Source organism: Oryctolagus cuniculus, chromosome 9, assembly GCF_051225735.1.
Source record: "Oryctolagus cuniculus isolate XC-2025 breed Fujian yellow rabbit chromosome 9, ASM5122573v1, whole genome shotgun sequence".
NCBI classification, from domain to species: domain Eukaryota; kingdom Metazoa; phylum Chordata; class Mammalia; order Lagomorpha; family Leporidae; genus Oryctolagus; species Oryctolagus cuniculus.
Window position 1 is genome coordinate 58,318,250 of NC_142875.1, and position 12,898 is coordinate 58,331,147.

The 12,898-nt window shown below is 40.2% G+C and overlaps 1 pseudogene; it reads left to right on the forward strand.

Annotated features, from left to right (window-relative positions):
- The first annotated feature begins 9,558 nt into the window (after positions 1-9,558).
- LOC100344064 (elongation factor 1-alpha 1 pseudogene) lies at positions 9,559-10,934 on the forward strand (annotated as a pseudogene).
- The last annotated feature ends 1,964 nt before the right edge of the window (positions 10,935-12,898 follow it).

The following is a 12,898-nucleotide window of genomic DNA, read 5'->3' on the forward strand; positions in this document are numbered from 1 at the left end:
TCTCCCTCCTGTGGTCAAGAGCATATTTTGAATGAAAGGAAAACATTTTTTCCAGATCTTTTTTGTGACTTACCCACATTTAAAACAATGTAGGTCAAAGTGGGAATCCGTATCATATCTATATCTATACGTCAAATAATTTTATGACTCAACTATTTTAAATGACATCATGCATTAATCATTGGATGCATATATTATGCTAACCCTGAGTTTGTAAGTCTGGGATAGTTAAAAAAAATGTCATATGAAAGTATACTTCTTTTAAGAAAATTTTTCTTTCCTTTGAGAGACATGAGAGTAGCTAGAAATAATGCAAGATAATTTGAGATTAATATAAGTGTTTAGGTGGTTATTGTTACTGTACAAGATGACAGGTCAGAAAAAATGTTTATAAAGGAAGAAAATAATGACATGTCTGGAAATGGAAATGCCACAGTAAGAATCAATAGACATCTCAGTGTAACTAAAACTATAGGGAAAGAAAGTCAGCAGGTTGAAAATTTAGAAACATTTTTTGCTTGAAGCACGAGATTAGGCTGAAAATTAACTTTCAAGGGCATTTTCAGAACTTTGATTTTGTAGAAACTATTTGATTTTTCCACAGCTCTTTATATCAGTTCCCCTGATTGAATTTATTCTCAGAAAGACTCTAGATACCGAGCAATAGGGGAAGAAGAAGAAATCAAAAATGTTCACCTGTGCCCAAGACTTGGACGGATATTTTGTAAGTATCTGAGGGACCTATTAATATCAAAAAAGACACCAAATGCAAAATGTTTTTCCTCCTGTAAATGCTACAAGGAAGATCTGTTTAAAGTCTTCCATAAAAACATGAGATCACACACACAGTCTTATCATTGTACCCAATATGCACAACACACACAAAGATTCATATGCACCAGCATGCTTCACATCACACATCACACATATACGCCTCAGTCCCAAGAAAGGAAAATAACTAAATCCAAAATATGCTATTTCTTCCAGTTATAGATGAAAAGCCAACAGCTTTGGAAAGGCAAGTAGATAATTTTAACCAAAAGTCCATTCATTGTCTTTCACAGGAAATGCCTATTTTCTACCTTCACATAATAAGGAAATTTAAGTGTTAACCACTTCTTCTATTTTTTGATATTAAAATGTAACTATAACCTAAATCTATGGAACAGTAAAAAGAGGAAATGTTAATATAAATGATAGGGTCAGGACTCAGTCAATCAGAAAAAGAAGTCCTATTAAATAGATAAATATCATATACCACGCTTTCATGGATGATGGATTTTAAAAGCTGACCAGAAGAGACTTTACAAGCCATGCCTCTGACATATAAAGTTTTTTTTTTTTATTTATTGTATGTTAAAGGCCAGAAAAATTAATGGAAGTCCTAGAGACTACTTTTTTAGTACTATAAGAAGTTGTTCAGGCCAACCAATGCTATGAACAGCCCAAAGGACAACTTTGCATCTCTTCCACGGTAATGTTGTAATTATCATGGTTACACTGTGCAAGTGAACACTGATCCAGACAGTTTAGATCAGCAAACAGTAATCTAGGGGCTAACACCAACAAGTGCAGTCTGAGTTACAGGAATTTCCAAAACTAACCTGAGCATAGGAATTATCTTGAAAACTCAGAGAAAATAAGCATGTCAAAATCATTAGAATCTCAGATTCAGTGGTCTGTGTTGACCTTAGAAATCTCTATTTGAAATAAGTTCTTTATTTAATAAAAAAGAGTTATTTATTTAATTGGAAGTCAGAGTTACACAGAGAGAGAAGGAAAGACAGAGTGAAGTCTTCCATCTGCTGGTTCACTCCCCAATTTGCCGCAATGGCTGGAGCTGTGGCAATCTGAAGCCAGGAGACAGGAGCTTCCTCCTGGTCTCCCATGCAGGTGCCCGGGCCCAAGGACTTGGGCCATCTTCTACTGCTTTCCCAGGCTATAGCAGAGAGCTGGATCAGAAGTGCAGCACCCGGGACTTGAACAGGCACCCATATGGGATGTCGGCACTGCGGGTGGCAGCTTTACCTGCTACACCACAGCACCAGCACCTGTAATAAGTTTTTAAGATTATTCTTAAGACCAGACAAGTTGGATCACATACAAGAGCTGTAATCAGTTGTTAGCAACAGAATTATGATATCACTACTTCTTACTGAAATTCCAGTCCTGGTTATTTCTTCCATGTTCTTCCCTAGCCACTCCATATTTCATTCACATTCTACCTCTCTTTCAGTCTTGGTCTGACTGCTAACTGAAGTGATAGATTGTCAACAGCATTTCAGATTTGTGAAGTTATTACCTATCTATCTTAAAGAAAGTGAACTGAAATTTGATAACATTGCCTTATGAATACAATGAACCTCCATTAAATTGCTATGAAGATCTGGAAGCAAAGTGACACAGCTAGACTGTTGGGAATTGGGAGGTATAAGGATATGTATCATTATTTATTTCTGTGTGCCATCTGAAATCCCATCTTATCAAGAAACCCCTCATCTTATCAAATACAGCCTGGCCCTCACTATAGATAGTGAAAATGTCATGAGCTTTTCTGTTACTGGGGTTCAGGCACATGAATGAGGACTATTCAGTTAGCTGTATCCACTAGAGTGGAACTGGTAGTGATCAAAGAGGGAGTGGTTGCATCTTGCTTGCAAAAACATCAAGGACAATGACCCTAGCAGTGACGTGCATGTGGTATGTGTGGTGGTATCACTTCCCAGCATCTGGGTTAAGATTTCAATAGGTATACTTCAAGTATACTTGCTGCGGAGCTTCAAGACAAGAGAAATTAGTACTTTGCTTCTCAACTTAATATGTATCCTCATAGAGTCTTAGACATTGCTGAGAAATGAAATGTTTGTCTTTTGCTCTCTGGTGGGTCTCAAAAATTGCCTGCCCAAGTGCAATTTGAGCCTCAATGTATTTTACACAAAGCATAAAGGTAAATGAGTGTTTGTCTACAAAATATTCACTTTCTTCTTTAAATGACAAACTCTTGAAACAAGTCAATGGAAGATGACTATTATTGTTATTACAGCTAATAACACTTTAAAATGTTGTTATGTTATTTATGTATGTTGTTCATATTGATCCCCCGTAGTTCACTAAATAACATGATCATTTTGTTTATATATTTTACTTAAAAAATAATGAGTTACCAGAAGTTTCTTGATGTTTTAAGAATTTCATATTATTTTTCATTCTTTTCTAGTATGATGTCATTTTATATTATAAAGACACCTAAATTGGAAAAGCCTAAAAAATGTTCTGGAGAAATAGTGAAAACAAATTAGTTATGCTAATTCTAGCTCCATTTTTTTTCTTTCCACACCCGGCCCCAAACCCACTCTGCAGTGTGCCTTTCCTCTGCCTACCAACTTAGATCTCACCATTTGCTGACTATTTCTGGGGGACATCCTTATGCAGTCCTTTCCTTTTTTTGTCTGTATTTTGTGTGCGCATGTCCAGCTCCTCCTCCACCTGATGTCTCACCAGGGATGCCTAACAGAGGCCTTTCAGTAGTGTTAGTTTGCAGCTGATTCCTATCCCATAGGCATACAAAACTGGTGTATGGTTCAGATTAACTATAGTACTTGCTTGAATAGCAAATGTCAGCAGGGGATGTGTGTATATGGAGGGGGGGAGGGTGAGCAAGAGGGTCACCAGAGCCAGGAACACCTGCTCCCATTCTTTTCTTTACTGATTTCCCATTATTTAAGAGTATTCCTCTGCCCTCTTCTTTTTTTATTTTTTATTTAGTAAATATAAATTTTCAAAGTACAGTTAATGGATTACAATGGCTTCCGCCCCCATAATTTCCCTCCCACTCACGCCCCTCCCATCTCCCGCTGCCTCTCCTGTTCCATTCACATCAAGATTCATTTTCAATTATCTTTATATACAGAAGATCAATTTAGTATATATTAAGTAAAGATTTCATCAGTTTGCACCCACACAGAAACACAAAGTGTAAAATACTGTTTCAGTACTAGTTATAGCTCCATTTTTGAAAGATTTATTTTTTAGAAGATTTATTTATTATTTGAAAGACAAGTTTGCAGAGAGAGAGAGATAGAGAGAGAAAGAAAGAGGAATCTTCCACCCACTGGTTCACTCCCTAAATGGCCACAATAGCCGGAACAGGGGCAGGCCAAAGACAGGAGCCAAGAGCTTCTACCAGTGTCCCATGTGAGTGCAGAGGCCCATGGACGTGGGCCATCCTCTGCTGTTTCCCAAGAGCATTAACAGGGAGCTCGATTGGACGTGGAATTGCTAGCACAGGATCTGGAGCTCATATGTATGCCAGCATTGCAGGCCATGGCTTTACCCACTATGCCATAGTGCTGGCTCCTATGTATTTATTTGAAAGTCAAAGTTCAAGAGAAAGAGAGAGAGAGAAAGAGGAGAGAGAGATCTTGCATCCATTGTTTCACTCTCCAGATGGGTGCAATGACTGGGGCAGGGCCAGGTCAAAGCCAGGAACCAGAAACTTCTGGCAGGTATCCCACATGAGTAGCAGGGGCCTATGCACTTGTACTATCTTCTGCTGATTTTCCCAGGCCATCAGTAGAAATTGGGAATGGAAGTCGAGCATCTGGGTCATAATCCAGCGCTCATAGGGGACTCTGGCATGCGGGTGGCAGTTTTCCCAGTATGCCAATGCTGTCCTCTAATTCTAGTTCTTAAAGCTATGACTATAACAGTCATACATATAAAGCACTTGATATTGAATATCTCTGAAAACACAAAAGAAGCAATACAGATTTATTCAGAGTTTCATGATCTACTCACTTCATGGACATCTTTATGTGTTCAGAGAGTGTTCCAGTATTAACAATGAAATCCCCATGCCCAGCCTCTGTTGTATAGGGTTTGGCAGAAATAAACAAAACTAGTTTTATATTGTCACTACTGATGACAAATATTTGTTAATTTGAGTGTGTCCTGCTCCAAATGGGAAAATATCACAGTCCATTTTGGGTGATAACTTTCATCGATATTCAATCAATCCTACTTTAGATAAAAATCATCTTTAGGGTAGTACATGTGTTGGAAACTTGATATGATCAGAGGCACATGGGAGACAATGAGATGAAATTGTGTCCTAATTTTGGAAGACGGTGCAATATAAAAGGATGCATATACCAGGGACATCACTCTCTAAGCACAGCTCTGCTAACTTGAGAGCACACCAGACAGTGAGCCTTAATAAATGCAGCAACCCCTGACATTGATCTCATTCAGAGATAGTTCCCTTTGCCGTTATATAAAAACTCGTAAAGCATCATTATTTTGCTTCACTACTAGTCTTTAATTATCACCAATAAAGGAAATAGCTTTGTATGAAAAACAATCTTGTTGTGACTCAGATTCCTTATACATAGTGTCTGTCTGGTGTCTTCTTTAGTTATTACTGTGATAAGCTCATTTATCTCACAGTTGTGTTCTTATCAACAGATGATGTTCCTATTTAGCAATGTTTTCTCCTCCCTTTTTCATTTGTTTTCCTCTTTATGTCATCCTTGTGCTGATATCAGATTCTGTGAGGCAAAAAGACTAGGACTAATTTCCACTTAGTGGCTTGGGATGAACTGGAGACTTGAATTTTGTCCTTGGTGATGACATAATTATTAATTTATTTAGACCTAAGTGCAGGAATTAGTCAAGCTACATATCTTTTTTTTCTTTTCTCCAAAGCCTCTGTGCCAGGTTTCTCCTCAATGTTTTCATCTTAAGGGGCATAAGGTGAATTCTTGGGCATATGCCATGAGAACACAGTTTTCTCCTTGTGAACACGCAATCAGTAAATCACCACTCAGAGAGCAAGCAACATCAAATCTGAGATAATATATACGTGATACCAAGAAAAAGGGAATTTACCTATGATATAAGCTTTGGGTTACATAACTTAAATTTGTCCAGTAGACTGTTTGAATGCTCACTGTTTTGAAATATCTTTATTAAACAATAAAGAAAACATCTCAGTTCCTGAAATGAAAAAGGAATCATTATAATTGGGTATTACCAAGATATAACAAACCTGGTCACAGAGTGCAGTCATTAGGAGGCAAGCTGAAGGCTTTGTCTTGTTTGTAGAACTTAACAGAGCAGACCATTAAACAGACAAACCGTGGGGAATAGTGCTTCGTTCTGCTTAGAACTTCAGACTTTTGAGAAGAGAAAGCCCACCTCCAGACACCCAAACAACTATTATAAATTATTATCAAGTTCGATCGGTAGCAGGAGCGGAGAGCAGACCCCAGAGAGCCTTGAACAGCCCCACCGCCGCCGCAGGCCTAGTTACCATCACACCCTGGGAGGAGCCGCAGCCAGTGCAGCTGGCCCGTCACCATCACCACAACCATGAGCAGCAAGGCCAAGACCCAGGATTGCCCACTACCCCCGCCCTCAGTACTGCCAAAACCAAGCCCAGAGCCGTGGCCCGGGCAGCCACATCAGCGGCTCCCGCCGGTGGGGACAAGAAGGTCATCGCAACGAAGGTTTTGGGAACAGGAAAATGGTTCAATTTCAGGAACAGATATGGTTTCATCAACAGAAATGACACCAAGGAAGACGTATTTGTACAACAGACTGCCATAAAGAAGAATAACCCCGGGAAGTACCTGTGCAGTGTAGGAGATGGAGAGACTGTGGAGTTTGATGTTGTTGAAGGAGAAAAGGGTGTGGAGGCAGCAAAGGTGACAGGCCCTGGTGGAGTTCCAGTGCAAGGCAGTAAATATGCAGCAGACCATAACTATTATAAAATATTATCTGATTTTTAATTAAAATATTATCTGATTTTACTTAATTAAACTTAAATTGTTAAAAAATAAAATCCTAACAGATTTAGCTGAAAATACCTTTGAATTAGTATGTATCCCTGGGGCTGGCGTCATGATGCAGTAGGTTAATCCTCCACCTGTGGCGCCAGAATCCCATTTGGGCACCGGTTCTAGTCCCAGTTGCTCCTCTTCCAATCCAGCTCTCTGCTATGGCCTGAGAAAGAAAATGGTGGAAGATGGCCCAGGTGCTTGGGCCCCTGCCCCTGCATGGGAGACCAGGAAGTAGCCCCTGGCTCCTGGCTTCGGGTTGGCGCAGCTCCGGCCGTTGCGGCCATTTGGGGAGTGAACCAACAGAAGGAAGACCTTTCTCTCTGTCTCTTCCTTTCACTGTCTGGAACTCTACCTCTCAAATAAATAAAAATTTTTAAAAAATGTGTCCCTGAAATTCTTTTTTTTTTTTTTTTTTTTGTCCATTGCTTTTGATAAAGTTGTGGTCTGATGAGAAAAAAGTTGCTTATCTATTCCTAAAAACATATATACGTTTGTTCCTTATGCTTGAATACTCAGGAATTTTTTGAAAATAGGAAATGTTAAGATGAGGGGAGAGGTAAGGGCCAGGAATGTGGCACAGTGGATTAAAGCCCTGGCCTGCAGCGCCTACATGCCGTATGGATACCGGTTCAAGTCCCAGCTGCTCTACTTCTGACCCAGTTCCCTGCTAATGCACCTGGGGAAGCAGTGAAGGATGGCCCAAGGCCTAGGGCTCCAGCACCCACGTAGGAGACCCGGAAGAAGCCCTGGCTCCTAACTTAGGATCAGCTGAACTCCAGTAATTGTGGCCCTTTGGGGAGTGAACCAGTGGATGGAAGACCTCTCTCTCTCTCCCTTCCTACCTCTCGTAACTCTTTCAAATAAATTATCTCTGTAACTCTGTCTTTCACATACATAAAATAAATCTTTAAAAAATGATGGGGGCAGCCATTTTAAAATATTTAATTATTTAAAGGCAGAATCACAGAAAGGCAGATGCCTAGAAGCTGGGAGAGAGAGAGAAAGATAGAGAGAGAAATGTTCATTCCATCTGCTGGTCCACTCTCTAAATGGCTAGGGCTGGGTCATGCTGACTCCAGGAGCCAGGAGCTTCATCTGGGTCTCCCAAGTGGAAGCAGGAGCCCAAAGACCTCAGCAATCTTCTGTTGCTTTCCCAGGTGTATTAGCAAGGAGCTGGATTGGAAGTGGTGCAGCCAGGACTTGAACTGATGCCTCTATGGGATACCAGCGCTGCAGGCAGTGGCTTTACCCACACACCACAGTGCTGGCCCTGGAGGTGCAGTATTTTAATTTTCTAAAAGAAAGAGCAGATGATGTTTGACTGTAGAGTACTTGACCACTTCAGTCTCATGATGTCACTGAGAGTCTTTCCTTGATGATTTTTTTTATGCATCTCCCTCACTCTTATATCCCTTTGTTTTCTTCATTATATGTGGAATTTCTTCATACAGTTTGTAGCTCAATCAACTTCTGTGGCATAATATATAAATACAAACTTCAGTATGTTCATAGAACCCCTGCCAAATTGCATGTGTGTGTAAATATACACTAATAGGAGCATTCTGTGTGTCTTTCTCTAATTAGAAGAAATATGTCATTCCTATAATGACTTGGAAAAATAGCAATATCCACTATTAAAAATTAAGCTTGAGAGTCTGGCACTGTGTCATAGCAGGTTAAGTCTCTACCTGTGATGCTGGCATCCTATATGGGTGTTGGATTGAGTCCCAGCTTATCTGCTTCCAATCCAGCTCACTGCTAATGTACCTGGGAAAGCAGCAGAAGGTGGCTCAAGTGTGTGGGCCCCTGCCATCCACATTTAAAAAATAAGCCTGAAGAGCATCATAAAATGTACATACTTGGAAATGCTGCAAGTAATTTTAAAGAAGTAAACAATTCTCAAGACCATAATGTAACTTAAGGAAACTTTTAAGGAATATGACTTTTGAAAGAGACTTGGTCAAAGGGGCAATCACTGAGCGTGCTCACTCACTCACTAGCCATGGCAGCTGCCAAGACATTAAGCTCAAGAACATCAGCCCCTGGATACTTATGGGGAAAAAGGACTCAGGCAGAAATCAAAAACTGGACTTTGCAATTAAATATTTGATTCATGAAATTGTTTTTCAAAATAAATAATTATTGTCATCAAATAACTTCATTAGTGGGCACTCTTACATCAGCCTTCTAAAAAATAGTTTCTTAAATCTAGAAAAGCTGTTTTCTATAGACAATTTCAAAAGGTTATGTTCAGGGGCTGGCACTGTGACACAGCAGGTTAAAGCCCCAGCCTACAGTGCCTGCATCACATACAGGAGCCAATTAAAGTCTCCAGTTGCTCCACTTGCAAACCAGCTCCCTGATAATGTGCCTGGGAAAAGAGCAGAGAATGGCCCAAGTCTTTGGGCCCCTGCACCCACATAGGAGACCCAAAAGAAGCTCCTTGCTCTTGGCTTTGGATCAGCTCAGCTATGGCCATTGTGGCCATTTGGTGAGTGAACCAGCAGATGGAAGACCTTTCTCTCTCTGTCGCTACCTCTCTCCATAACTGTCTTTCAAATTAAAAAAAAAAAAGTTAGGTTCTTTCACAGCCAATTGGGTTTGCCAGCCACCCTAACATATGAGTTTGTTCCAAAGTAGAAAATTCTTCCTCTTTTTTGCACTGAGGTTCCTGTCAGAACACAGGTGTCGTGAAAACTACCACTAAATCAAAGCCGAAATGGGAAAGGCCAAGGCTCATATCAATATTGTTGTCATTGAACACATAGATTCAGGCAAGTCCACCCCTTCTGGCCATCGCAGCTACAAATGCGGTGGCATCAACAAAAGATGCATTCAAACACTTGAGAAGGAGGCTGCTGAGATGTGAAAAGCTACTTCAAGTATGCCTGAGTCTTGGATAAACTAAAAGCCAAGTGTGAGGGTGTATCACCTTTGCCAACTCCCTGTGAAGATTTGAGACAAGCAAGTCCTACATGAAGATCATTGATGTCCCAGGATACAGAGCCTTTATCAAAAACATGACTACAAGCACATCTCAGGCTGGCTGTGCTGTCTTAATGTGCTGCTGGTGTCCAGGAATTTGAAACTACCATCTCCAAGAATGGGCAGACCAGTGAGCCTGCCCTTCTGGCTTACATACCTATGTGAAGCAGCTAATTGTTGGTGTTAACAAGATGGATTCCACTGAGCCACCCTATAGTCAGAAGAGATATGAGGATATCATTAAGGAAGTCAGCGCCTACGTAAAGAAAATTGGCTACAACCCTGACACAGTAGCACTTATGCCAATTTCTGGTTGGAATGGTGAAAACATGCTGGAGCCAAGTGCTAACACGTGGTGGTACAAGTGATGGAAAGTTACCCACAAAGATGGCAATGCCAGCAGAGCCACAGTGCCAAAAGCCCTGGATTGCATCTTCCCAACAACTAGACCACATGAGAAGCCTTTGCATTTGCCCCTACAGGATGTCTACAAAATTGGTGGTATTGGTACTGCCCCTGTGGGCTGAGTGGAGACCACTGTTCTCAAACCTGGCACGGTAGTAACCTTTACTGCAGTCAATGTCGCAACTGAAGTAAATTCTGGTAAAATGCACTATGAAACTTTGAGTGACTCTCTCCCTGGGGACAATGTGGGTTTCAAGGTCAACATGTCTGTCAAAGATATTCATCATTGTGACATTGCTGGTGACAGCAAAAATTACCCACCATTGGAGGCAGCTGGCTTTACTGTTCAGGTGATCTCATGAATGAGCCAAGTCAAGTCAGTTCAGTGTACACCTTTTACTGTATTGACACACAGCTCACAATGCTCACAAGTTTCCTGAGTTGAAGGAAAAGATTGGCCATTGTTCTGGAAAGAAGCTGGAAGCTGGCCCAAAATTCTTGAAATCTGGTGGTTCTGCCATCATTGCTACGGTAGCTGTCAAGTCCGCGTGTGTTGAGAGCTTCTCTGACTGTCCTTGTTGGGTTGTTTCTGCCCATGATCTGAGACTGACAGTTGCAGTGGGTATGATCAAAGTAGCAGATAAGAAGGTCACTGGAGCTGGCAAGGTCATCAAGCCTGCCCAGAAAGCCACAAAGGCTAAATAAATCTTATGCCTAATATCTGCCACCTGAGTCTTAATCAGTGGTGGAAGAACAGTCTCAGAACTGTTAGTCTCGGCCAGCGCCGCGGCTCACTAGGCTAAGCCTCCGCCTTGCGGCACTGGCACACCGGGTTCTAGTCCCGGTCAGGGCGCCGGATTCTGTCCCAGTTGCCCCTCTTCCAGGCCAGCTCTCTGCTGTGGCCAGGGAGTGCAGTGGAGGATGGCCCAAGTGCTTGGGCCCTGCACCCCATGGGAGACCAGGATAAGTACCTGGCTCTTGCCATCGGATCAGCACGATGTGCCAGCTGCAGCGCACCGGCCGCGGCGGCCATTGGAGGGTGAACCAATGGCAAAGGAAGACCTTTCTCCCTGTCTCTCTCTCTCACTGTCCACTCTACCTGTCAAAAAATAAATAAATAAATAAATAAATAAATAAAAAGAATTGTTCGTCTCAATTGGCCATTTAAGTTTAATAGCAAAAGACTGGTTAATGGCAACAATGCAGCATAAAACCTTCAGAAGAAAAGGAGACTGTTTGGTGGAGCATTTGTGGTGTTTTTGTATGTGGCATTTTTAAGTTATCAGTTTTTAAAAATCAGTACTTTTTAATGGGAACACTTGACTAAAATCTGTCACAGAATTTTGGGAACCATTAAAGCAAAGTTTAATGAGAAAGAAAATAAAATTCTTCCTAAGAATAAACATCTTAAAGGAGATTCAAAGAGTTCAACCAGAATTGTTTCAGAATTCCAGAAGTGTTTGTTAACCACCTGTCCCTGTGATTGCTGTTGGAACATTTTATTTAAAAAAAAAAAAATAGCTATCATCTACAGGCATTGAACTTACAGCTTTCCTAATCTATTTATTTTTCGTCCCCATTCAGGAAACAGATATGAGTATGTTTAATAGTCTAGTTTGATTATTTTTAATCTAAAGCGGGAGTATAGCTAAAAGAGATAATTTAACAATTTTGTATACATTGATATCAGCTAGCCAAATATATATTGATTGTAGAAACTAAAATAATAATTTTAAACATTACAGTTTATGGACTTTCCAAAGTTAAAAAATAAAGTATATGTTATGTCAGTTAAGACTTAAATCATTAGCAAAGCATAGGGACCCTAAATGTGACTTGGAATGTAAATTATAAAGTCTTTTATTCATATGAATAATTTCCTAAACTACAGTAGATTAAAGTGGAAAAATTTGAGCAATAATTATTCCAACTGTGTTCAAGTTAACAAAACAAGAATTAATTATATATTTCAGTTATATAACACACAATAAGTCCTCTTTATCTAGGAAACTTTTGTATTTACAAAATTATTCTTTATAACCTTTGAATTTGAAGTTCAAAGAGAGAGCAATTGTTGTTTGTAGAACAAATAAGAAAATTAATGTCTTTCCAGTGACTATTCAAGTCCTTGGTTGTTAAGATTATTATTATTTCATATAATTTTAAATAGCTCCTATAATTTACTTACAATATTGTCTAACATATAAAATATAAGACAATATTTCAGAGTACATTCCACTGAAAATTGCTGCTTTAATATTTTCACATTATGATTTTTGAAGATTTATTTATTTGAAAGGCAAACAGCAGATCTTCCAGCTGCTACTTCACTCTTAAATGACCACAACAGCCAGGTCTGGGTCAGGTCAAAGCCATGAGCCAGGAGCTCTTTCCAGGTCTCCCACATGGGTGGCAGATGGATTATCATCTGCTACTTTCCTAGGTGCATTTGCAGGGAGTTAGATCTACACCAGAGTGTAGAATCTGTTGCATCTCAACACTTGGCCCCAGAAGCACTTTCCCTCTTTCTATTTTCTGTATGGCATGCCCTTTACCAGGGTGAAAATAACCACCACTACTTTACTTTTTTAAAAAATTTATTTATTTGAAGGTGGGGCTTCAGAGAAAGAAAGAGATCTTTCCCAAATGGCCCCATCAGCTAGGCCAAG